General features: G+C 37.7%; 1 protein-coding gene across 7 annotated transcripts in view; it reads right to left on the reverse strand.

The window, feature by feature from the left end:
• Nucleotides 1-26,967, reverse strand: part of GULP1 (GULP PTB domain containing engulfment adaptor 1) — a 150,568-nt gene that overhangs the window by 86,676 nt on the left and 36,925 nt on the right. The window contains exon 2 of one of the 7 annotated variants that reach the window (XM_048058442.2): nt 12,609-12,729. The exons of the other annotated variants lie outside the window; for them this stretch is intronic. The gene's annotated coding sequence lies outside the window, so the exon portion shown is untranslated. The remainder of the gene's footprint in view (nt 1-12,608; nt 12,730-26,967) is intronic. 7 annotated transcript variants of the gene reach the window in all.

Genomic DNA, 26,967 nt, shown 5'->3' on the forward strand with positions numbered 1-26,967 from the left:
TATGCGGTTAGCCAATAGCTAAGCAGAAGTTTCAAAGCAGTTACAAGAGAAGAAAGATGGAATTACATACAGGACAGAATGCCAGCCTCCACTAATTCTCTAGCCCCATTCCTCATGTTGTGACTGTGAGCATAGCTAGCATCAACAAAGGAGGATGGATGGCACCCCTACCCTCACAGGCCTGCTTTTCCTGTAGTAAAGCTGTGAATCACTGAATTTGTGCATATTCGTGGACTCATCATGGATTCCAGTGAAGCTTTACTCTCCCTACTATGCTGCTGGTTTCTTTTTCTGCTCTCACTGGTACTTTGTCTTTCAAATGGTCCTAGCTGGCCATCTGAGCTTTATGAAACCTTTTGACATTGAGGGCATATTGTACTATTTCTTGCTGTTGCTCTGATGAACTGGAGCAAGTTCTTTGCCAAATGGTACTCTTACTTTTCATTTAAGAAATTTATACCCAAGGAGTTTCTCCTTCAACTGCCTGGAATAAAAGGAGAAGTGATTCACTGCCACACCTCGAACTCTGCTCAGCTATCTCATTACAGCTCTCTCACTAGGAAGTAATCCTACATTTACCATAAAATTTTCATCAGCTGTTTGTTACTGTCTGCATTCAATACAGTGAAACTTCGGGTTAGTTGCCATTTTTTTGCTATTGCATGACACTAAGGTGAGATCTTGTCTTCAAATAATTTGCCACTGTCTTATTTAAAATGTCCGCAGCCTTAAAACCTTTCAAGACTGGTCTAACTGCCTAGTACAAATTCCGGTCTCCAGCATTACATAGCTTCCTCTCAAAAGGATGGTATTTGCTTTTCAGGGTTTTTCCTTTTTTTCCTTTTTTTTTTTTTCCTGATAAATAAAAGAAAAATTGAACAAATTTACAAACAATAAAATAAACAAAGCTTTCCTATGCTTCTTCCCTAGTTTGCTTTGCATCAGATAATCATTTTTGCCCTGAACTTTAATACAAGTATCACCCTAAACTATACCCCCAAACTCTCATTTACTAGTTGTTTTGTCTATCTGGTTTTGCGTTCTGGCACTGTGTCCCTGTCTCTAGCACACAACAGATTCATTCGCATGAAACCAAATCTTTCCTTTGCTTAGGGTGATGAACAACCTTGTTCATGACATTTACATCTATTGATTTGCCTGCTTTGTGACTATTCCACTACAATATGTTGATCAAAATTATTTAAACTGACAGTTCACTGCATTAGAAAAATCTGTGCTTTACACCCAAAGTCAAAACGATATTTTATTTATTTTTTTTTTTTTTACCCACACAAAGGACCATTCCTTAATACCTCTTTTTGCCTTTGAATCACAGAATGGTTTGGGTTGGAAAGGACGTTAAAGCCCACCCAGTTCCAACCCCCTGCCATGGGCAGCGACACCTCCCAGCAGCCCAGGCTGCTCAAAGCCCCTACCAGCCTGGCCTCGGGCACTGCCAGGGATGGGGCAGCCACAGCTGCTCTGGGCAGCCTGGGCCAGTGCCTCGCCAACCCGAGTAAAGAATTTCTTCCTTATATCTGATCTAAACCTACCCTCTTTAAGTTTAAAACTATTACCACTTGTCCTGTCAACTACACTCCCTGACAAAGAGTCCCTCCCCAGCTTTCCTGTAGGCCACATTTAGGCCGCTATAATGTCTTCCTTGGAGCCTTCTCTTCTCCAGGCTGAACAACCCCAACTCCCTCAGCCTATCTTCATAGGAGAGGTGCTCCAGCCCCATGATCATCCTCATGGCCCTCCTCTGGACCTTCTCTAATAGGGCCGTGCCCTTGTTTTGTTCAGGGCTCTAGAGCAGTATCCAGTACTCCAGGTGGGGTCTAACAAGACCAAAGAGCCTCGTCTCTATAGTACCAGTTGCACATCAGTATTCCCAGACTCAAAAATTCAGTAACCAAATGGTATAGAAATTCATCACTGATAAATGGAAAGCTGCTAGCAGACACTGGTAATTACGAGGAGGGGAAATAGCAAGTTACTTTTGAGAACTTTTGTTATTTAGTAGATTTCTAGCTATCACACAGCTGTGCATCTTCCTCCTCAGGACAAGTTAACAGGCTGCACTCCTGCTGTTGAAAAGATACGTATGAGTAGCATCAAAATTTGAGCATAAATTATCACCGCAAAGGCCAAGAACATGCTTCAAATGTTGTGATATCCACTACTAAACTCAATGCTGGAATTTAGTGCAATCCAAGCAGTCTAACAACTCAGTTTTGTGATATTTTCAAGTGCAAAGTCAGTTTCATCAGTTTAGAATCTGGGATATAACTCCTCAAATCAAAGAAATAATATATATATTTTATAAATAAATTTCATATATGGATATAGATACATAAACTTGCTGTTAAATTTGTCTTTTAAGTTATGTGACCAAGTTGAAACACTAACAAATTACTACTTTCGCTCAAGGGTAAAATGCAGTGTTTTATCTCGTTTTTGTCATGATAACAAATATATGCACAATTAATACTGCTTATCTCATGAACAGAGATTCACTAAACTGCAATAACACCTCAATCATTTGTCTAAGCTCTATGACTTTTACAAGCACAATGGAATTCATGTGTCTTGGCTACCAGCTTATCTTAAATATCCACACAGCCGCCATTGTCATAGTATTTGACACCTTCTTTTAGTCACGTAGTAACAATCCACTAACTTTACACTTCAGAGCTGCATTTTTTAAATGGCTGAGTAAAGACTGATGCTCTGGAGAACTCATTTCTCCTGCCATTTACCTGTAAAGGTTCAAACACAGTGGGGAAAAGGCATTTAAACAGATACGTAAAAAATATACAGAATTGAGTGGTAGGAACAATATTCCTGGAAATATGCTCTGTGCTTTGAGAGGGCACGTTGATAACAGCAACATGGAGCATGCCCATGTGCAGAACACCCACATCAAACCATCACAGAAGCGTAGAAGCATATGCAAACAAACACTAGTTTTAATTTTGAACAACATGGTGGGGGGGAGGAATAAAACAAAATCGTAAGACTGGCAGTTTTAGATTAACACCATTTATCAGGAGTCTATTGAAATCCAGTGTGAATGACAAGTCACAAAATATACAGCATCTTCCTAATAAAAAATTGCAAAGCACTGAGCCGTGTCATTTATTCACAGGTAGAAGAGGACTCTTCCTAGATATTCATAATACAGCACCCAGCGCCCCAGCACTGCCTGCTAAAAGCAGAGGGGCAGTCAACCAGATACACTTTTTATAACACTTACATATTAATAGCCCAGTATGGCAAAGTAAACACATTATAACAAAACACTAAGAGTCAAGTTCACAGCAATAAGTCTGCAAGAAGGATTCAATTCACCCAGGAAAATGAAACTTTCTTGAAAAGGAAGGAGATGAAAGCAGCATGTAGAAGAGGGACTGAGAAAAGCCCTGCTTGCTGCTACTGGAGATGAAAGTTAAAAAATGAATTTTAAAAAGTGGTATGTTAATCTCCATTTTCTGATCGTAAACATTTCTTTAAGGATAGTTATATTTGAGATGCTAAAAACTTCGTAGAGAGCCTTTAACCATTTCTAAAAAAAAAAAAAAACACCTGTTAAAACCAGTAATATTTCATAGCTGAGCTTTGATTTTCTCTTATTTTACATCACTGAAACATGACCTATATGGTTATCAAGGACTGACTTTCATTCCTTTTTTTTTTTTTTTTTTAAATAGACCAAAATGTAAGTGTTCCTGTCAAAGTGGATTATGTTTAAAATCTAGAAAGACTCAATTACATTCATTCAGATTTTTCCTCTCCATCTGGAATTCCACTTTTCACTTAAAAATCTAAAACAGAGCTGTTAAGCGCTATACGTGTCTAGTGAGCTAATTAAGTTTTTATTTTTTAATGGCTAATCACGTACCGAGTTTTTGAGCTGTACAGTTGTACATAAACCCCCTCAAAATATGATGACCTAGGCTGTCATTTACAGCCTAGATGATATCCAGGTGAAGCAACACCCTAACCTTGCCTCATATTATTTTTCAGACATTCATAAGTCTAGTTGGTGTTTGTACTTCCATTCCAGGAACAAGTAAAAAAGTTAATAAAATGAGGAAAGTAGGATACAGAACCATGGAAATGCCACTTATAATGCACATAAGACATTGATTACACTTTGGGCAGCTCCAGCCTTCCCACTTCTGTGGTATAGCACAATTAAAGGTGAGGATGAAAAGGAAGAAACTTATTACAAGTAATCCAAACAAGGAGAAAAAAAGAACATTTCTATAGTTCAAGTGACTGTAAAAGGCCAGCATCAAGCAGCCTGCTAAATTAGATTACATGATAAACAAGCCTGTAAATCTTCCAACTCTGGAATTGAATTCCAGGCAGTGATTTATAAACATAAAAAACATATATAAACAAAGAATAAATAGAAAATGAATTACAATACAGTACCTTGATTCTTAACAAGAACACTACACGTTTGCATGCTATATACATAACCACAGAGATGTCAAATGTAATTCCTTCCCTACCTGAGGAGTGAACCAAATACAAACACAATTGCTCTTTTCACTCTGAGAGGAAATAAGCAATACAAAAGCTTTCATATTAAGAATTATATATTTAGGGAGAGAGATCTTAAAGTGATTTATGAAAGAAAATAGGAAGGAGCAACAGATGGCATATGGAAGTTTAGAGGAAAGTCGTCTTCAATTTCAAGTATCACGTAACAGATTTCAGATAAAAAATGAAATTACCTAACAAGTAAGTGTAAAGCCACTGGGCTGTTTACCACAGATGGACTGACTGGTTTGTCATTTAAGACTTTACCACGATTCAAAAGTACTGAAATTTGGTGATCAGGTTTGTTTTGTTTTTCAAAAAATGACTGAGGGGTGGATGGAGCAGGGCTGGGCAACTTCTCTGTCTGCATCTCTGCTACAAAGGATAAAACATGCTATTGAGTTGTCTCAGAAAACCATCCAAGCTGACCTCTGATACTTTGATTCACCTGTTTACCCAGGAAGAAAAGTAAACCTCTAATTTTTTTTTTCTTTTTTGGTAGATAAGTAAAGAAGGGAAGCAAACCACTCTGAAGAGGACTTTCAATGACAGAATATGATTAGCCCAAGTCAGCATTTAGACATCTAATGGGCAAACTACAGACATGGGCATGTCTTACAAACCCAGTTCAAGCAATAGTTGTTGCTTGCTTGTTGAAAGAGCAAGAATCACAAATGCAGTAACAAAACCCACTATTTTTTTTTTTTTTGCTTGTTTGCTTTCAGCACATATTACATGTATTCAGGTTGCTGACAGCATTTTTGGGAACCACTTCAAAAGACCTTCTATTATCTAACCTAATCATTTTCTTTACCCAGAAATCATACAAAGGACTTGTAATAGATCATATTTTTCATCTAATGAAAACCCTATGCTATAGCAATCAACATTTATAACATCAACTGAATACACAGTTATGTTTGTGCTAGTTTCCTTTTCCTTTTTTTTTTTTTATGTGCAAATTACAAAAGAAGAAAAAATAACTGTGTGTATAACCATGACCATTAATCATTTTTTTCTTCTTTTTTTTTCTTCTCTCAAGTATGGCCTTCATGAGCACAGTCAACTAAACACAGATTAAGCAACTTGGAAACAGAGCATGCAGAAACAGCTAGATTTTCCTGATGACAGGCCAAGCAAAGCAACCTAGATGCAGGCAGTGCGCCATCACTACTACATACAGCTACAGAATGACAAAACCAATTATTATTTCTAAATTCATGCTATGGAAGTCCTATTAACACTCCACATCCCCAGGACTGCCACTTGCAAACACGGCAAAAATTACTCGGCACTAATCTATACCTTTGGTGGCCTTCTGGTTATCAGTATTATAGTAAGTTAAGAAACCTAACTGTATCGCAGTATATTACCTAAAACTGATGATGGAAGTTGGTTTGAGCTACTGCATCAAACAAAGCTAGTGTAGCTGAACCCCAGGTACATCCTGCTCTGCAGTCTGGGCCATAAAGCACAAGGAGGGCAGCTAGGGATGTTCTCTGAAGTCAGGCATCTGAATCCGCTAGACCTTACCTGTAAGCACTTTAAGATCTCCTGCATTTATACAATGATTTACTCAACAAAATCCTAAAATGGTTTCTCAACACACAAACACCATGATCAAGTTAGTTGGCTCTGTACTGTCAAAACTAAAAGGATGAATGTTCAAATACCGGAATGTTGCTCAATTGCTTCAGATACGAACTACAAGTTGAAATAACAGGTATGAATCAAAGTCCAAGTTATTCTCAACAGAATTATTGCAGCTTCTCATTCTTCTACAGCCCAGGTAGTTTTTAGAGAGAGAAAATTCACATACACGCAAGAGACTTGTACAATTTTCAATCTCTCTGCCTCACTTACTTCAAAGTGCAGAACTGGGCAGTTACAACACCAGTGCAGTACTACAGACAGCGTGACTAACCAGCTCCAATCTCATAAACTCGTGCTTTTGAACACAACAGTAGCAGAACTAGACTTGAACAAGAGGCGAGCAGTGCAAACACACAGTCATAACCTTCACGGATTCATTTGACAAATTTATGTGCACGTATATGCTGACTTGGAAAAAAAGGGATTACTTGTGATTACATTCCCTCTCCAATACTGGCTGAAATTTTCATACACCTAACACCTGTGTATTTACACCTCTAAGCGCTGAATGGTTATCTGGCACCTTTCACTCACCCTAAAAAGAGCAGGCAGTAAAATAGCCATTAATTCTTTGCAATGACCTAACAGATATAAAGTTCTTGGCTATAGCAGTCATATCCCTGGCACCAGAAATGAAAGCTAGCTCACTAACTTAAACTAGCTTCATGATCCCCTTTCTGGTAATATGAAATACCTCGATTTGTTTTTAATGTCTGGCACTTTGATCAGAATGCTAATTAAAGACACATTTCACTTTGTATCATTTGCTTTCCCAACCAACCAACCTTTTATTGGGGTGGATACACATTCCTTACTCTAAGAATTCATCAGCTAAAGATCAGAACAACTAGAGTTGTGTTCCCCCAACTTATTATTGCTCCTCAAAAGAAGACATACTAGAATAAATTACACCCCAGTGAGGAGAAAAGCCAGGATTTGCCAGTAAACAGAAGGTTTCCCAAACCCAAAGCTTTCTTACAGAGTTCCCTGTCAAGTCAGCAGAAATTTCTCTAGTTCAGCTTTCTCTCTCTCTCCTTCCCATGCACACAAAGCTCTTAAGTGCTGAGAATACTCAGAAATCTAAAACCCCAAAGCAGACTAATGAGATGATAAAGCCAGGGTTGATAAAAGCTATAGGTACTTCTGTAATTATGAATGGCATTGTTGTGAAACCTATACAGTGGCTGTTGTTAACTACAGAAAATTTACAGTGGAATGGGTCAGCTTGCTATACTTTTAGGAACTACCCAGATGTAAACACTACAGGAGTTCAACCCAGCTAAAATGTAGAAGCCAGGCTGCTGATATAGCTGCATCTCGGACAGGTTGTAAGGACCCATCACATCCTCTTTCATTTTTATTTTTTTTTTTAATTTATTTTGAATAGAAAGTGTGTTCCTTTGCACTGATGCGTGTTTTAAGTAACAACTACCTTTATCAATTGCCTTCAGGAAAAGTCTGCACTAAGGCATAAAGCATCCCTAGTATTTCCTTAGTACTTGATTTTTGCTGAATTTAGTTATCAGGCAAAGATAAAACACAAACTAGAACAAGAGTTCTCATGGAGTTCTGACCTGTTGGTTTCTTTTCCCAGATCAAGTTCTATACCACAGCCAAAGGGCAGCTAAGCTCAGGTGCTGAGAAGTTGCTTACATTGCCATGCTTAGCACAGAAGTAAGCATCCATTGCTTACAATTACAAACAATAGAGGTATGTCTTTTTTTTTTTTTTTTTTTTTAATTTTATATCTTTTTAAAGCAGTTGAAAGAAGCATAAAGGAAAGATGGAAGGCACATAACATAACCTTCCTTTTCCAAAATTACCTGGAGTTCAGGATGCAGAGGGGATCTTTCTTTTCCTCCTGTCCCTGCCATCCCAGAATATCCCATCTAATGATGATTTCCAAACATTTTGATGCTACAGACCTCTTCTACCACCTCCATTTCTGTCTTGCTACTTTATCTGACAGCAGAGCAAGATAAGCATGAAGAACAAAAAAAACATTCAAAGTACAACTCAATACACACAGCAGAATATTACGTCACTCATTATAATACTACTTTAGTCGTTACTAACACAACATTTCCAAAGGCCACCAGAATGGTTTTCTATTGCACTAGTCTATACGTAAGCAAAAAGTAGCAAGCAGGGCGTGTATTCTTGAACCACAGGAAACCAAAACCACTGAAGGAGGTGTATTAATTACAAGCAATGCCAAACTGCAGCGATAGCATAAATCATTTCATAGAGCATGAAGACACAGGTTTAATTAGAAGGATGTAAGTTAATAATGTAAGTTAATAACAATGACAAGGAAGAAAACAGAGAGAGGTGAAAGGGACACATGGAAAGTTAAATTGACCTGACAAATATGTATCATGTCACTGTAAGGAAGTTCAAACTGAAGCTCAGGAAATGGCCGAAGGTTCTAGCCCTGAATATCAAATCTGAACTTGCAGTTTAAGGCATTTCATGAATGAGAAAGGATTAGATGCTGAGCTGTCATGCTGGAAAGCAAGTGTGAGTGATCAGGTGGGACATCACTTCATTCCTTGTATCATGCACAAAGTCAACCAGATTATTCTGTTAGTTAAGTAAATTGCAGAGAATGGAGTAACCAATGCAGTAGGGCACCCAAAATCTTGATCAACTATATCAAATAGCTTCTGCAGTGTTAACACTTCTTAAAGACAGGGCAGATCTTGCTATCAATGGACACCTTCCTTTTATATGCAAGTCCTCAGCTATTACGATTATTTAAATTAACAGGGATAAAGCACTTACAATGATATCTGAACTGTACCCTAAACTAAAGGGCAATTACAGTCTGACCTTACACATTATGCCAACAGGCACAGAAATGCACCCATTTCTTTTAAAAATTGCAAAAAGTTTGAGATAAAAATGCTTTAAAATGATGTAATTGCTATGCTTTCAGAGATGCTAAAGCCTAATGCTGAACTAAAAATAAAAATCATATAACCTAGAAGCAAGATTAAAAAAGGATAATGGTCTATAAAGAAAAAATTAATTAGAAATATGGCAGAATCTTCACCACCTGTACAATTTCAGAAAAGTTTAATGATCCTCTAAAAAGGAGTGACTCTCTCCCAAATGGCAGGAGGATGTCTGTAATATAGGTGCTAAGAAGTAGCTCAAGGGAATACCACGAAGCACACCTAGAAGCAATTTTGCAACTTGAACCATACCACAAGGGTACCACAGGCAATAGAACCAACCAAAAAAAAGCAGTGATGATACCAGCCCAGCTGCTTAGAAAGGGAAGAAGAGACCCAGTGTGTGGTACAGTAGCAGCCAGGCAGAAATAGTGGAGAGAAAACAGAACTTTAAATAAAGAGATCATAGCCAACACCACCAAGTACATAGTCAGGTCTTTACCAGTACACAGGAACTTGCTGTATTCCCTAAACACAGAGATATCAGATATCAGCTCAGCTTGGCAAAACCATTTCGATGCCAATACATGAACAAATTCTCAGTATCTTATAAAAATTGTTTAAGTAACTAAAAGTCTCAGCACTAAGCTTACACAAAATGCAAAACATTTGCATGAATGGAAAACATTCCATGAACTGGAAAAGTCAAAGTTCATTAGTTTGCTCTAAACACAAGACGACATTTTTACTATGCTAATTTATTTGAATGGGCCATTAAAGTGTATGGGCAAATACAAAGTCTGGAAAAACAAATATTATGGCAACTTGGATGAAACAAAGCCTTTCCAATGAAATATGAAATGGCAATTCTGTATTAAATCCGACTGTCATCTTAATCCTTCCTGAGATGTGAACTCCACCCGCCTATTGAAAAAAGAACACGAGAGGCATTATTTGTCCCACTGGCTCCTCATGCAGGTCTCTAAAGAGCACTTAACCTAAACACTAATTTATGGCATTATGCTCTTGGTCTTCAAGCATCTCAAATTCCACTTCAGGGTATTAGGCCAACTGCTGTTTAAATTATGTGTAAATTAGCTAAATCATGACCCTCCACTGGAAAGATCTGTCTTATAGATCATGTCCTTAGGGAGCTGAATGCTGTAATGACAGCTTACCACCGAGCTAATCAAGAAACAGAAAATGGAGTTACAATTAACTAAACCAGAGGCACTGGAAAAAAAATAAAAATCAATGGTGTTATCCAGCTGAACCAGGTCGTGCATACTAGAATCTCCCACCATTTGCTACTGCAGTACATTAGAGCTGTAATAAAAAGAAATGTTAAACTTGTGCTAAATAAATAGGAATGTTGAAACATTTCTTTCGACTTCACTACAGTGAAGTTACAACTCCTTCACAATTTTGGAGTTTTTAGATTCTGTTATCAGTCAACATCAGATTTTGGTAATGTCACTGATTAAGCCTGGTAGTAAAGATTTCTCTGTGCAAGTGTATGGATATTCCATGTAATTTCTGCTGTAACTGCAATGCTACATTCTTCCTTTAATTACAATAAAGGATGGATACTAAGTCTACACATACCTTTACAAGTCCAAGGAGTCAATGTTCCTAAAATTAAAGGACTTTCCATATAAAAACAGCTTTGTCTTTAAAATCCAAAAGTCCACATACTGCGTAAGCCTGCTGCAAATCAGCAAAAGCTACACAAGAATCTAAGCATCTTCAATAAATCAGTTTCAAGTAGATCTACTTCTACAAAGTGACTCTGTTTCGGATAGGAAATCAGTCCTATGAAGGATATTTGTCTGCAATGGGTCTGGCTTTGCTTTGCCCCATTTTGGAAGGGGAGACCCATTAGTCTTTTTCAAGTGCAGAGATAAAAGGAGAATCCTGTGCATGCATGGGAGAGATTTTGAGGTGTTGTCGTCAGAAAAATAAAATAAAGTAAAAAATATCTAATCTCCTTCCATTTGTTCCCAGGCTACAAGATGCTTTCGCAACTGACAAGTGTAGATTTTTTATTATGATTATTATATTTTATTTTTTTTGTCTCAGCTCCCATCTGCCCTGGGAGAAAGATATTTCAACAACAAACTCTTGCCAAGTAGTGAAACAGTCTAAGGAAGAAAGCTAAGGATTTATATCTCTTCTGTTTTATTTTGGAAAAAAAGGCAGAACAAGAGCCTTTCAGCCTTTTCGTCCCAACCAACCAGGAAATGAGAATCAGATGACCTGTCTGAGGCTCGTTGCGGAAATACCAAAATGAAATCATAAACACACACACATTGACTTCTGGAAAAACAGTAATAACTTAAGTCATCCTTCATCATCCTACAACATGCCGCCATGGCAGTAATTCCAAATCCATGGAGCTTTTCACTGAAACTTAGTTAGTATTTGCATACACCTAATGTTGAGGACATCAAGATCCACAAGGGAGGTCAGATAGGAAATGTAAATTAGCAATTTCTTTTTGAGAAGTAATGAAAATAAGGGAGCATTTTTAGGAGGCTGCAGTATCATAGCAATAGCCATCTTTGTGCTTAAAGGTGGCCTCTGGGAAAGCAGCAGACTGACTCAGTCTAATCTGGCTTAAGCTCTACACTTTCTCAGAGGGACTTGAGTGGATTTTTGGATTTATAATCAAATGAAGCAATATACACTTGCTTTAAAGCACATTGCTGCAACTAAAATAAGCAAGCCAAAAGAAAATTTTTGTCAATGTTTAGATTGCTAAACAAGTGTTTATCAACAGTTGTCTGAAAAACAAAAGTTGGGTACAAACTTGCTAAGTAAAATATTCAGTTCTCCAAAGGCTCCTAGTTCCTTACCCACACTTACAAAACATTCAGCTTTATTATTTAATGTTTTAGACAAATATAACACAGCCACCTCCCTCATCCATAACACTAAGTTACTGAGTTTTGCCTTTTTTTTTCCCCCCCAGTAAGTCAATGGAAACCTCACATCTGCTGCCTTTCGTTTATCCAAGTAAGCCTTTCTCTCTACAGTAAAGAGAAGAGAAACAGGGATGCTGCAGCAGTGCTTCCAATGTAAGTGCTGAGTTATCAGGCATGGAGAAGGGAGGGACATTTAAAAAAAAATAGTGCAAAAAGAGGAAAAGTCAATTTTTAATAGTCATGCTAACAGGCAAACTGTCTCTCAGCAGCATGGTTACTGAAATGCAGTAGCTTCGTCTGCCAGAGCTTTAAATCAACACCTTGGACCTGCCACACACTCAGTGGCTGACCATAATAAGAGTACTGTTTGATAATAAAAGTGGACTTGAGCACCTCCATAACTTCCGAAGTCTATAAACTTAGCCATCTGGCTTTGTTAACAGTTCTTTAAAAGAAAAAAAAAAAATCTTACCTGAATTCCACAGTCTTATATAAAAAACCCCAACCACTTAACCAAAAGAGTTCAAATATTAGCATATTACTTAATATAAAGTAGTTAACAGCAACCACTGAAACAGCTTACCCTTCCACATTCAAATTTCTTGCCAAGGAATAGAGCAGACAGTTACTCTCATGTGGAAGAAATCACTTATTTGTCAACATTTTTGAACCTTTGTCACTGGTGCTTTATAGTTTCTCATGTACTAGAATAAAAATAAAAAATAAAACATATTAGTAGTGAACTGGTGTTTTATAAAAGCATAGAAAGTATTTTCTTGAAATGTAGTGCTATCAGATTAATGGAAATTACTTCACACTATTTCCATTATTTCACATTATTTATTTTGGAAAAAAGTCAGAACAAGAGCCTTTCAGCCTTTCATCCTAACCAACCAGGCATTATTTCACATTATTTCCACTATGTTTTTAGTGGCATTCTGCTGGAAAGACCTAAATCAGCAATAGAAGCATATCTTCAGATAGGAATTCTGATTCCAATTATATTCCCATAATTTCCTTATCCACAACCGTCCTACACTAACAAAAGCACCGTTTAACACACAGAACAATAGCATGATCATTTATTAACTGAATTCCACCAAACATAAGACATGCAAGGCATGCATCAGTAGACCAAAATCCTTTAAGGAAAAGTTGATGGGTAATCTTATCGTAAAAAAGAGAGAGAGAGAGAGAGAGAGAGAGCGAGAGCGAACTGCACTCCTACAGACGCTAGGAAGTTCATCTTTAGGAATGGTACCATATCTTTTTTCAACACATGAAAATTCAATCCACTCTCCTACAAAAACAGGTGCCAAGGAAGTCTGCTCTTGCTTCCTGTATCTGGCATTACCAGAGAAGCACATAGCACGTGGCCCTCCTAAGTAACCTGCCTGGCCTTCACTCCATGCTGTTCTCCATTTTAAGGTACTTACGGAGGATTTTAAAAATATTCTTACCATCTTAACTAAACATTTGAATCTGCCATACAAATTATCCTCTTGGTATTTCTGATGACTCACTCTGAGCTGTTCAGTTACACTATTCCCTTCAATCCTCTCAGATCTGCTAACGACTTTCAGGTATTGAGATATCAATACCAAGAATTATTACCCAAGCAGCTAAGGATGCATGAAATGCACTCCTCTGAAGCATGAAATGATCATGATCTTCTATGCAGGCATGACTTTCATTAGTCTGTCTTATGCTGCCTTAATGTAAAAACTGGTCTTCTTTAGAAATGCAAACTCATGTCGTTTCTTATTTCTCTGCTTCATTCCTCTTTCCCTGACATGGTTGCTTTCTTACCCAAGAAGAAAATACTCATCATCATATGGTGCTGTCCTTCCCCACCCTGTACCTCGTCTTCTGCTAATTGTCACTGTTTTCTCATTAGTTCTCAACTTATTTGCACCTGAATCAGTCAAATTAATTGCTTTCCTTTTTTCTTGTCATTAGTGAAGGCAGCAAACCAGAGCAGAAGCCAATGCCTCCAGCACCTTATTTGACAACACCCTCTGATTTATCATTACATTTTACTTATTTATTTGCTGTTAAGTCACTTTTCAAGAACATCAAAGCTCTTGCATTCAAGGCTTTGAGGATCTCTTTTCAATTGCAAATTCAAGAAACACAAATGTCAAAGGCTTTTCAACTATGGCACAGAGCCCAACAAAAATAATTACTCACTCCACTACAACGAATAAATAGGTGATACAATATACAAATAAATAAAAATAATGATAATAAAACACCTTTTGTAATATAACTCAACAGGACAGCAGCAGCCATTTCCACCGGTGACTCAGCTCAGCCTTTCTTGAAGGCCCGTGTTGTTGGTTGCTAAGGCGGGAAAGGCCTTGCCATGTTCGGCCACTTGACACCACCAGGCCCAGCCCCAGCAACTTATTTTGGCTTTGAGTAAGAACTAAAAACCTACTTGGAGGTAATAAAGAGCAGGTTTACACTGGTTACTACCCTGCTATTAGCTCTTTGCAGCCTGTTGGAGATAACAGGCCTTGAGGACACCTATATGTAGCGTGAAGTCAGCTAATTGTGCCTCCAGTGAAGCACCCTGCCTCGCACTTGGTGACATACCAGAGCTATCTTTGGATAGAAACAATATACAGCAAATAAGGTTCATATGCTTCAAAGTGAAATTGTCAATTGAGGTATGAAAGAGAACATAAGCCAAAGGATGCTTTTGAAGATCCCGAACTTCTAGATTTTTTAGTCCTTTCAGTGATTCAGCTATTTTATGTGGATGACAACCTTCACCCAAGCCTCTTTAAGAAGCTTTCTCTGGTTTCACTTACTTTCAACCATTTCTCAAGGATGAAGCAGCTTTCTTCCTAGTTCTCTCCCTCATACTCTTATTCAAAATAAGTTATTTGGGTTTTGGTTTGCTTTATCTTTTCTATCAAACTATTTGTTTTCATATATTCTCCTTTCCCTTGTCTGTCTCTCCTTATTTCATTCAAGTAGAAATTCAGAATGCATTGCAATGGAAGTAGATTTGACAGGGTTTACTCAGCAGATGGGTTGTTATATTCAAGACTACTACAATATTCTGTTATGGTAAGAATAATGATTTATAATTCCCTTTCTTATCAAACACAATTCTTACCAATTCTTACAGTTCTTACCATTAGCTCATCCTTACATATTCATAGAAACACAAAATAGAAACTTCAATAAAACAGATGACATAGTTGATACTGAATGACTGTCTGAAATTTATATATATGTGTATATATATATACAGCGTCATCACAAAGATTTTCTACCATCACACATGAACTTGATATTTATGAAAGTGAAGTTCTGAAGTTTTTCACTGTGGTCTCAAATTACTAAGAAGGTTAAACTCCTATTAAACCTATTAAACTTCAACTTCTGAGGGTCTCTACTGAAAGCTAGGCACATCATCGCTCAAATCCAGATCTAGATTCTTACCTATTTTTTATTTTAAATAAAGACTGTTTTTGTTGATATTCTTTTCCTAGTCAAGAAGGGGAACAGCAGAAGCAAAAAAGGCTTCAAGACTTTGTATCAGGCACTTACTTATTCTATTTGTGCTGCTAGGTACTAAAGCCAGATCTACGAAAGAAAACTTATCTTTGAATACTGATATTCCAATTCATTTAATCTAGCAGGTTGCTGTAGCCTCACTTACCTATCTATTTCAAAATCATTACGAATGGTTCAGTAAGTTCATTAATTATATCCTCTAATAATAACTGGTTATGTCCTTCAGACCTGCTGATTTATACTTTGGGTATACCACATTCATTGTTTTATTTTTTTTGTTGTTTGTTTTTAAGTCAACAATTTGGCAGAATCATTTCACAATTGCCTCCCTTGTTTTTCCTATAAACCTCTAGTTAAGGAACAATCAAAAAGTCTTTTAAAAAGCAATACATGACCCAAAAAAATAAGAGAACAATCTGAAAATGCTTCTCACTTGCTACCGGTTGCTTCTTTGTATAATTAACAAGAATCCCTTCTGTCTTCTTGCTTTTCCTGTAACTTGGTATGCTAAGTTCAACAAAAGACCCCCAAAGTACCAGACTAATGATAGAGTATACCAGTAGAATAAAATTTGAGTGCTAACATATCAGAAATATTTTCTAATAGACCGTACACTGCACCACAATGTTGTAATTTTACTGCCTTGTTATTCTGCTAAACAAAATACATCTCTATTTTATTAATTATGCAATATGTCATGCTCGCCTATTTCATTTGCTTCTATCAACCCTCTGTAGGAGAACCAAAATAATAAATACTGAAGGTTATTTGTGTCAGAGTGTATGTTCAAGAGTTACAATGTACAAAGGTTTTTTCTTTGATCTAATGTGAAATATATCCTGTACCATTTCATCATCATGACAGTACCAAACTCAATAAGCAAATGCCATACCCTCACACTAATGCTCTATTTCTTGTGTTTTACCTTAGGAAAAAATAAGAAAAAAAAAAAAGAGCGCTAGTAATTTCATCTTTTGCATCAACATATTTTTGTTTCTGCTGCAAATCTGCACTATTAAAGAGTCAGATTCCAGATTGAGAGGATAAAACCATTAACAACACACAACAACTTCATGGTTGTATTTGAGCCTGTACACCTCTCATCTCCCTAAAAACAACAAAAGCTTTGGGTACTCAGCCCCTCTCTGCAAACCTAGGTTTTAAAGACAGCATCCATCCTTACATTTTTCTGTCTGATACAGAAACCAATCTACAAAAGCATCTGACATATATGTAAAAGTATCTTTCACACCTAGTTAGACATCTCACCCTTGAGAGGCAAACACTGTTTAATCCAAAAACAAAAAGCTGTTTAATCACAAGAGAAGACAGGGAGAGGAAGGTAACTAACACCACCATTCTAACTTTCCCTTCTACAGTAAAAGCAGGACAAGAGGAAGGCCATGGGACTCTGGAGGACAACAGCCACCCTATAATGCAGCATTCAAAACTGGTTCAGAAGGGAGCAATGAAAGTGGAAATCACTGACCCTGTGGCTATACTGTTATTTATTTGCACTTCATCCTACAGTATCTGAAGCCATTGCCATAGTCACCTGCCAGGAAATTGTTATTCACAAACTCATTCCTATTGCACCGTTTGCAATCAGTGTAACCAATATTCAAGAACTATATTTATAGAGCACCTCTCAGTAAAAGGACTCAGATGTGTAGTAGAAGCTTAAGGCAGTACACCAGTTTTATTCAAGGTGCAGACATTTCAGAAATCATGCAGCTAAGTTCATATACTGGAATTATCAGAGAAAGGCACAGAAGTCCCTTTCCTGTGCTCTGTTCTTGTACAGAAGCCAGCAATTTGTCTCAGAGTACAGCATCAGCTCTTCAGCTTTAGGTGGGTGGTAAAACAGCATCTGTAACACTGAGTAACAATATCCCTCCTCATTTACATCTCTTAATTATCATAACGCCAAAATATGTGCACCACATATAAAGTACACCATGTATAAAAGTGGTAAAGATTTTTTTCACTTATACATGTCAAGAGTCAGCAGCTGTACACAGGTCAGTACTGGCCACATCCTACAACACCACATGGGAGGGGAAGCAGAAAAAAAATCCACTATTAGAACACTGTCCAAATTATAAAAGTCCTAGTATGCAGTATAAGTTCATCTTAAGTATTCCCTTTTAATTCTACCTTCAAAGGAGGGAAGACGCCTCTTCATAATTATAGCTTGATGGGTGTGATGCCAATTCTAGAAAGCAGCATACAGCATTTCAGTCTAAGTGATAAAATGTATGCAAGGTACAGAACGTTTGATATCATCTCAAAAGGGTTTGCTCCAAAGAGCAAAGTGTTCCCAGTCATTTAAATTTTATTTTCCAGAAACTCTTGGATGAAGCACTTGTTCTAGTGGACACAAAGTCCTGAAGTAAAGTCTACAGTGTGAGATGCCATGCAACACATGCATGTGCCACACAATAATGAGATACAGCAGACTCAAAGAGGAAGCAACTAGAACATGGATTAGGCAACAGCAACTGTTTTCACATAGGTAGAAAACCTCTCCACAAGTCTGATGGTCATCTAGACAGACTCTTGCCTATACAGTCTTAAAAACAAGGGGGGAGGAAGCTTTCATAACTTCAATGTGGTGATTAGAGATGTCAAGGAAAGAAAGGTGAGCAAACCAATTAGTATGAAATCTAAAGCCATTAAGCCAAGTTCTTCTCTTAAGGTTAATTCAGGGAGCAGAACATTAGGGTGCTTCTCAGGAGGAAAGTTCTGACTTTTTACAGCTCAAAAATCACACTGTCCTCTATAAAACAGAAAGAGGAGGAAAAAGTTATAAAGGATTAAGTAAATTCCCAGCTTAGACATATTCATATCTCACACTTTATATTAGGTAACACAGATAGAATAAGAATGCATTTGCGAAGATGAAACTAAAGATGCAGGCATTCTGAGGCTGGGAAGAAATATCAAAGTAGAACACCTCTTAATTCCTCTGTAGGAGAGAAATTTATCATGGGGATATTTTGAAGATCTCTAAGACTAGAGAAATGAGCAATATATAGACAGCCCTATCACAGGATGCAACAACTATTTTATTCCTACTGCTTAATTTATGCCCAACTAATAGTTAGAATATATCTGACAAGATCAAGGAAGTGTCTTTTTATGATTGCAATGAGGCCCCAAAAGCCTGAATCTGATTGCACCCTAAAGAACTGAAGGCCAACTGAAGAAATGCCGCGTGCCTGAAATCCTATTGATGCTATGGCTTCTTGATAGGCAACAGGTCCAGATAAGGGTCTGTGCAAATCGTTTCAACACATTAATATAAGATGCTTAAAACAGATTCAGAGCACAGTATTTTTAGGACATACATTTTTGTTTGTCTCACCAACTATTCAGAAGGTGCACCAAACCCTGACAAGTTAGCAGTCACTGGAGTCATCAGAGATCATTCTCTTACATGCTGCTACAGATGCTAGGAGGGAGCATGTGGGCACTGCAGCCAGCTAACTCAAACCCTCGTGTAGCCCAAGTTGCAGTGCCTAGCACAGACAAGCCATATGGGACTCATTCTCCAGCCTTCACTGCTGTGACTGGGGGTGATCTACCTGTCAGAACAGACTACTCGGGCAGTGAATACACTTTACTCTTAGACAATATATTTCATGTTTTGTCTTTCTTGATAGTGCCATGAAATTGTTTTCTGCTTGCTTTATTACTACTCTCACAAAAAAAAAAAAATCAACACTGTAGAAAACATTGATTTCCGTGCTGTAGGAGTGCTGAACAACGGAAATTTTCATAAAAACACAAAAGAACAGTGAAGTGTGGAGATCAGATGGGCCAGTGAATTGAAAGTTAAGATGCAGCGCTATGCTTACTTCTTAGCTGGCCATTAAATGTCCCCTAACTGTGCCTCGGTTACTGATCTGTAGCATGTGGACAGCATCAGCACACCACACAGAATGAGTTAGCAAAAACTCCTGGAAAAATCTGAAAGACTCACAGGCATTTTTGGACATTGGTAACCAGTATGTTTTGGAGGACAATGTAAGCAGGGGAAGCTGACAAAAACGAATGTATTTTGCTACATGAATGGACAGTACCACGTGTAAATACAAATCTTTTACTACTACTATATCTCATTTATTAATTGTAACCACCTCCAAAATATTTATCTGAATTTGTTTATTTAACAGAATCAAAACAATTATCAACTAATATGTGGCCCCCTGCCTTATGAAGGCTAAGGCTAGCCCAAGTGCAGTACCTAAGAAGGGATCGCACAAGTTTTTGCTCACTTGTCCATCTTTACACACATACAAACCCATTACTCTTACATAACCTTTCAGGTATGTATGAGATAGCTGTCTACAACCAAACAGAAAAAGCTTGGCATGATACACTTCAATTTGATTCTAATCCATATTTTAAGAGATGCCACAGAAACAAGAAAGTCACTGACCACCCAATACTTCAATTCTGCCAGAAATAAAAGATGAGCACTTCTTAAATATCTCATGTGTTGATGAAAATGTCCAGAGCAAAATATTTCACCACCAGAATATTTTAATTCATATGGAGACTTTAAAGGATTTTCTGATCTATGCTCACATGCTAGCTTCAAAACACCTATGAGGTTAAATAGTTCCAAGCAGATCACAGTCTGAGATCAAAAGAACACTGATAGATCAGCATACTAACTCACTAAAACCAAGCAAACAATCAAAAACCAAACAAACGAAAAAAACAAATAAGGCAGAGAATTACCTGTCTTTAACTACTTGAGGAATGAATGGAAGGAGCATATATACATACGTGTGCGTATACATTTATAGAGCCCCACTGTGCAATTTCTCTGCGCTGTATACTTCAGTTATTGAACTTGGTGGTACCGTTCCCTAAAGAGCTTCCTAAGCAGACAACCAGCCTTCCCTTCAGCCATTCACTCTCTTCCCCTTTAAGTTTGCCTGGGGATGAGACACAGAGAACAAAGAAAGGCTCAGTAGCAAGTGTTTTGCAACCAAGGAGCACGAACTGGATTTTAGGAGCTGGAATTCAGGACTCTTTCCTCTGTACACTTCATAATGTAATTATAGGATTGCTTCTTGCTCAACAGCACTCTTGCAACACAACTTTGTTTTCTGTGGGCTTGAATGCATGAAGATGCCAACAGTCTGAGTTCCTCCCTAGACAGTAAAAATACCATTGCCCTCAAGAGCAGCTTTGCTCTGAAGCTGTTCGGCACTGCTCTGAAGCTGTTCTGCACTGCTCTGATTTATCCCCATGGGATCCCTTCATTGTAAGAAAGGTTTATACTGTAACCCTGCATAGTGTGGGATTTACTGTTTGGTAAGGCTGCTTCTCTCACAGGGCTGCTACAGGCCTGGCAAGTTCAAAGCATCTCTGAAGTCTCTTGAAGCATCACTATCACAACAAGGAAGAAAACAAAAACACCTTAGTTGTACTTTGCTAGACTTCAGTGCATACTCCAGACCTGATTTGTAAGAAGAGAAGACAACAGTGCTTATAAACATTGCCCAAAGACAGATGCAGAACTGAAAATGGAGCTAGAGACAGGGAAGGTGGAGAGTAGACAAAGTTCAATTTCTTTGCTGCAGAAGGGAAAAAGTCCCCTGTAGCAGGTGCCTATAATAAGTTGACACACACACATAGCTTTGGGAAATATTCCCTTTACCTTTGAAAAAGGACCATCTTGTGCTTAATGTGTTAAGTGAATGAAGCTGAGATTTGGGTGATGAATGCCAGAAAAGAGTTTTCCAGTTTACTAAGCTAATGCACAAACAGACACACAAGGCTGCGCTTCGGTTTAGCTATCACACTAATTATTTGCTCCTGAAAAGGCTGTGCTTTTTAGGCTTTATTGGAGTCCAAATCATAATACATAAATCAAGATGATTCAGAAATAGCAACCACACAAGTTCCATCACATGCCCTAACATCACTTTTACAAGGGATTTCGGCATTTTCAGAATATCTGCGCATCAGAGGCAAACCAACATCCATCCCCACAGCCCTCCTTGGATGTAAAATTATATTCTTAAGGGCTGCAAATTCCAAGCCACAGACTCAGAGGCGAGTCACCCAGCTTCAGCTGGTACTTTTCCATGAGCACCAAATTGGGTTCTCAGACTCACAATAGTTTTGTCAATTCCAATTGCAAAAAGCCAGAGGAGCAACTGAAACCTGAGCTGGAGACCTGCCCCTTGTCCCCAGAGCCAGGGTGGCCACAGCTGGCCGTTACAGTGACTTCTCTGTGCAGATTCTGTGCATCCCTTAGTCCTATAGGCACACGAGCAAAATGAGCCTTCAACCCCTTCTCCATAAACCTGGCATCTGCTCGTCTCAAATTGATTTAATGAAGGAAGCAACTACTCTGCCGGTTTTGTTTGGGTTTGTTGTTTTTTGTTGTTGTTTTCATTTATATATTCCTGTTTGGATAGCAACTGGGATTTAAACAGTGACAAGTTACTCATTTGAAGTGTGTTTTAAAGAAAAGAATTGTTTTATTTATATAGAAAAAAAAGAAATGTTTTATTTATATTGTTTTAATTGTTTATGTGCTAGAAGTTCAATTACATTTGCGATTTGAGAATGATTACTTAAATAAAGCCAGGTTACAAATGACAGGTTGCCTAAATCCACGCAACCCAAAACTGCATAAAACAGAATAACTTGAGCATCACAGCCCTTAAAAACTGATTGGAGATGATTTAATCTCTGCATAAATGGGTATAAAAAGGAAACAGAACTGTTATGCCCAGAAAATAAAACTGCCAACACAAATACGCCTGGGTGATTGTCTAAATGGCCATATTATTTTCCAATAATAAAATGCATCTTCTCTGTGTCCAGACAGAAAGTACTGAGTAAATGCACTGGACATCAAAATATAATTTAGTTGAATTCTTCAATCGTAGGTTTATTCAGGAAGAAAACCCAGACTATTTGAAGGTGTTTTTTTTTTTTTTTTCTTTAAAGAGTAAATAAAATCGGATTAGGAGCTCCAAATCATACAATACACAATCCCAACTAACTGATGGCTCCTCCAACATCACATAGATAGTGGGCACACGGAGGTGCTGGGAGGGAGTACGTGGGCACATACCGCCTGGGTACGGGCACGTCTGGAGCAACAGACAGCAACATCGCTTCATATCAGAAAATGCCCGCATAACAGAAATTGTCAAACAGGGCAAATCTGGATCTGATTGGACGTCAGACGTAGTTACTTTCAGTGCTGGTGTAACAAATGAAAGTGATGTCAACATCTACCGATTCAATACTGCTCAGGATTGGTCATGAAAAATGTCTTCATTATTAAAGCTGGAGAGTTTTGCACCCGACAGTGAAGCAGCTGCTAAGGGTTGGCAGGGTTCAGAGGTCAGCCCCTGACATCTGCATCTGGATAACTACCAAGCATTCTTTCAACTAGTGAAAAAGGAAGTTACAGTGCTTACAACTGAAATATATAGAGTACCATTTAAAGAAAAATGGATGAAGTGCTTTTGTCCTGAAGGATTCATCTACCTGCCAATGACACCTTCAGAACATACGTGGCCCTCCAGATATTCTGCAGCACATCACTTGTAAGCAAGGCTTTAAAAAATAAAAATAAAATATTATCAAAGCTGAGCCTTCAGATTCTCTTGTACTTTAGGTTCCAATGAGTTGAAGTCACTGCTGGGCTGTAGAACTGTGTCCCCTTGGGTTTTTCTGAGAAGTTTCCTGTTTATTACTACTGCATACACCTACACTTGGAAGCACTGCTGATTGCCCCACCTGTGCTACCTTGTAATGGCCTAAGCACATGATATGCTACCTCCAGCATTGTTTCCAGGTGCAGAACTCAATGGTTTACAAAATATCATCTCTCATTCTCTACTATTTCTTGTTGTGACCATGCCATTACACAAAAATGATATGCAAGTGGGGAAAAAAAGTGTCAGGTTTCAAGTAAATAAGACATTACTTCAGAAATGATAATCGTATTTCTCTCCTGTGATCACACCTTTTAAAGAACCTTCTTATTGCTCTGCTCTTTATTACAGTCCATGAGTTAGTCACAATATTATAATCTACTCTTGGCTAAATCTGTTTTGTCCTTAATTACAGGCTTGGAGCGTTCGACTAAACACATGACATGAAGTGTGACTGCCCTTGCGGATGGAAGCAATACAAGGAATGAAGATCACAAGCTTCACTGCAACTCCTAGGGTTATACCAACATTGCAGCTGCATCACGTACAGAAGTTTGCCCTGATCTTTAAGAAAATTGGCTTGGTTGATGCAAGACAGAGTAAGACTTTAGAAGCACCACCCAGCTTCATCCTGTACGTTTCATCCCACTTCTCAGGAGTGATCTAGCAAAGAAAAAGAAGGGTGAAACAATAAGTTGCGCAGTGCAGTGCTGGGAGCACTAGGATTGCAACACTTTCAGCATCCCTGGCAACTTCCTTGCCATTATTTCAGATTGTCCTGGCCATAGAGACATTGCCTTTCCTCTAAGATAAAGTCTAATTGCTATCAGACACAGGTGGTGGAAAACACTTGACATGACAAACTATGTAGGCAATCTACTGTTTAAATTAAGAAACCTTTCAGCGTTTATTTATATGACGTAAGATAGAATCTTAATTTTCAGATATGTTTTAAATGTAATTAAGAATACTGTATCCAGGAGAAGAAGAGGAAGGCAATTAAAAAAAAAAATGCAAAACTACAACACTGCATTTAATTATCAGTTACAAAACTAGACTACATATTGTGATAATCGATAATTTGCTACATATTTTAATCCAGAATAAAGATATTGTATAGGTAACTTTCACAATGCAAAAACTCCTCTAGCAAGAAGCAAGTAAGACAACTATACTTTTAAAGTGTTTAAGATAGATTTCTCAACCATATCATCAGATAAAAGTATTAAGTCTTTTTTATTAAACCACAAGATGGTTAAGTTCAATTTTGATCTGAATTCTTAAAAGCTCTCAGAGATCTTAATTTGCTGAACACATTGCACTAGAAAAGCCTGTTTAGCTGTAATCAGTGACCTAAAGCCAGATACACTCCAACTTCTTGTTTTGCAAATCACATTACATAAAGCAAGGATAAGCCTAAGTCATACTGAAAAAATGTATTATTTAGATTGATAAAACACTTTTAGATAAGAAGCTCAAAAACTATCCCTGGATCAAACCTGTTAATAGAATTATTAGAATAGAATAGAATAGAAACCCGTTAAGAGAATAACATCTCTGCCAAAAGTTTCAAGCAAAGTAAAATCTAGAGGATAAATACAAGAAACACAATCCTCCATATAACATCCTTTTAATATGCTATATATCTAGTCAATAATCCCGTGGCAAATGTGATGGCAGATGTTCAGAGAAGCACAGATTAAAAGACAGTTTTACAGGCTGCCATACATCTTTCATTTTTCCCTCCCTTGCTTTCTTGGTTAAAATCTCTCTCTGTTGGGATGACAGAAAGCACAACTTACACTGACTGATGATGGAACACAGATGCCTGCAGTAATCCACAACTTCTGGATGTCACTGCTACATGTACCTTGTGTTTTTTGTGCTCTGCAACAGACTGCTGTTGCTGGAGCTGGGCAGCAACAGCTATTTAACAATTTCAGTTAAACACAACTATAATATCATGTTGTATGGTGGAGTCCTGGTGATGCCATGCTTGGCAAACACTCGACTAAATAGGGAAAGATACTGTTTCTAGATCATCTCTAAACACAACTACATTGTAGAAAGGTCCAAATCTAATACTGGCTGCATGAAGCCAAACGTTATATTCTCAAAGCCTTCACTGCTACTCCATAGCCTTTAAAGCATTAATTTTAAATCATATCATCACTTTAGCTCATCATTACCTTCTTGCCAGGATAGTGCTTGGATTAATCCTTTTCCAAACCAGATTAAAAATGTATACGGTACGCTTTCATTTATAATTAGCAATGCAGATAGATAGATAAAAAGAAAAAGCAAAGAACATCCCTTCCTCTTTGCATTTTACAGGTGTATCTGCTTCAAACACAGTCAAGTTCAAGCCTATAGCCATTCACTTTCCCACTGAGCATTACAGAGGCTAGAAGCCTGATGGACTCATTTGCACACTCCATTTCTGCTTTTCGCCAGGCTGTGCTAGATATTCTTTACGATGCACATTGCCTTTTCATCCCTGAGGCACACTGTAATATGCCATAATAAATAAAAAATAAAAAAAATAAAAAATAAAATAAAATAAAATATAAAATAAAATAAACAATAAAATAAAATAATAAAATAAAAGGTATGAGTACAATTCAGGTTGTGCTACAATTACAGTCCCGCTATTGTTTCATAAATTGTGTTAAGACACAATATGGCATTCACTTTCACGAGGACTAATATTTCATTACAACAAGTTATGTCTGGACAATTTTTATGTGTGTATGTAATGACCAAAACCACAGTTACCAAGTAGATAAAAAGCATTCTGAGGATTCTACAAAGCATATAAATACACAGTAAACTCTACAAATCAGTAATAGAGCTCCTCTACTCAAACATTAACATTGGTCCCCGAAATCCAGCTGTACAAACCATCCCAAGCAAAATCACTGCTGAGGGTTGCCACAGAACAGGGTGGGATGGGCAGTGATGTGGCCACAATATAGCCACTAGGCCTGGGCACAGTGCAAGCCCATGCAGCCAAGCCCAGCTCCAAGAGGATAACAACAGACCCCATTCAAAGGGGATTTTCTCCTGACCCAACACAAGCTCTCTCTAACAGCTCTGCAGGAATTTATCTGAGCTTTGCCTTCTTTGGCTGCGTTTACTTTTCTAGAAAATAATTACTTAAACAAAAAAAATAAATAAATAAAACTTGATCTCTGTATTTTTCTGATTTCAGATTAGGACCAACCTAACTCTACAGTGGGGAGCAAATACTTCTTTTATATAGATACAAAACCACAACTCATTCTTGTCACATAGAGGAAAAACGTGGATAGCATTTTTAATACATTACAAAGGGGCTGTATATATGCACACAGCCCTACAGCAAACAGCCAGTCCTTTATAAAAGCTGGGACCACTGGTATACTAAACCCAGAATTTAACTGCAAAAATGTAGTTGACCTTTTGTTAATGCAGATTAACTACTATACAGCCAAAAACAAGAGAAATGCAACCCAATTGGAAAAACACTCATACATACACATTCAGGAAAACCCAGGATATGAGATATACAGTACAGATTAGCAAAAGATGAAATCAGCAATTTAAAACTGGTCAGGTAAGCTTCAGAGCATCCTAGCAGAATTATTTTACTGACGTTACTGCCTATTGAATTAAGTCAAACTTCCCGCAGTTAGTTAGAAGCTAGGCCAGCAGAAAATGAGCTGCAAAAAC

The sequence above is a fragment of the Anser cygnoides genome, chromosome 6, assembly GCF_040182565.1.
Source record: "Anser cygnoides isolate HZ-2024a breed goose chromosome 6, Taihu_goose_T2T_genome, whole genome shotgun sequence".
NCBI classification, from domain to species: domain Eukaryota; kingdom Metazoa; phylum Chordata; class Aves; order Anseriformes; family Anatidae; genus Anser; species Anser cygnoides.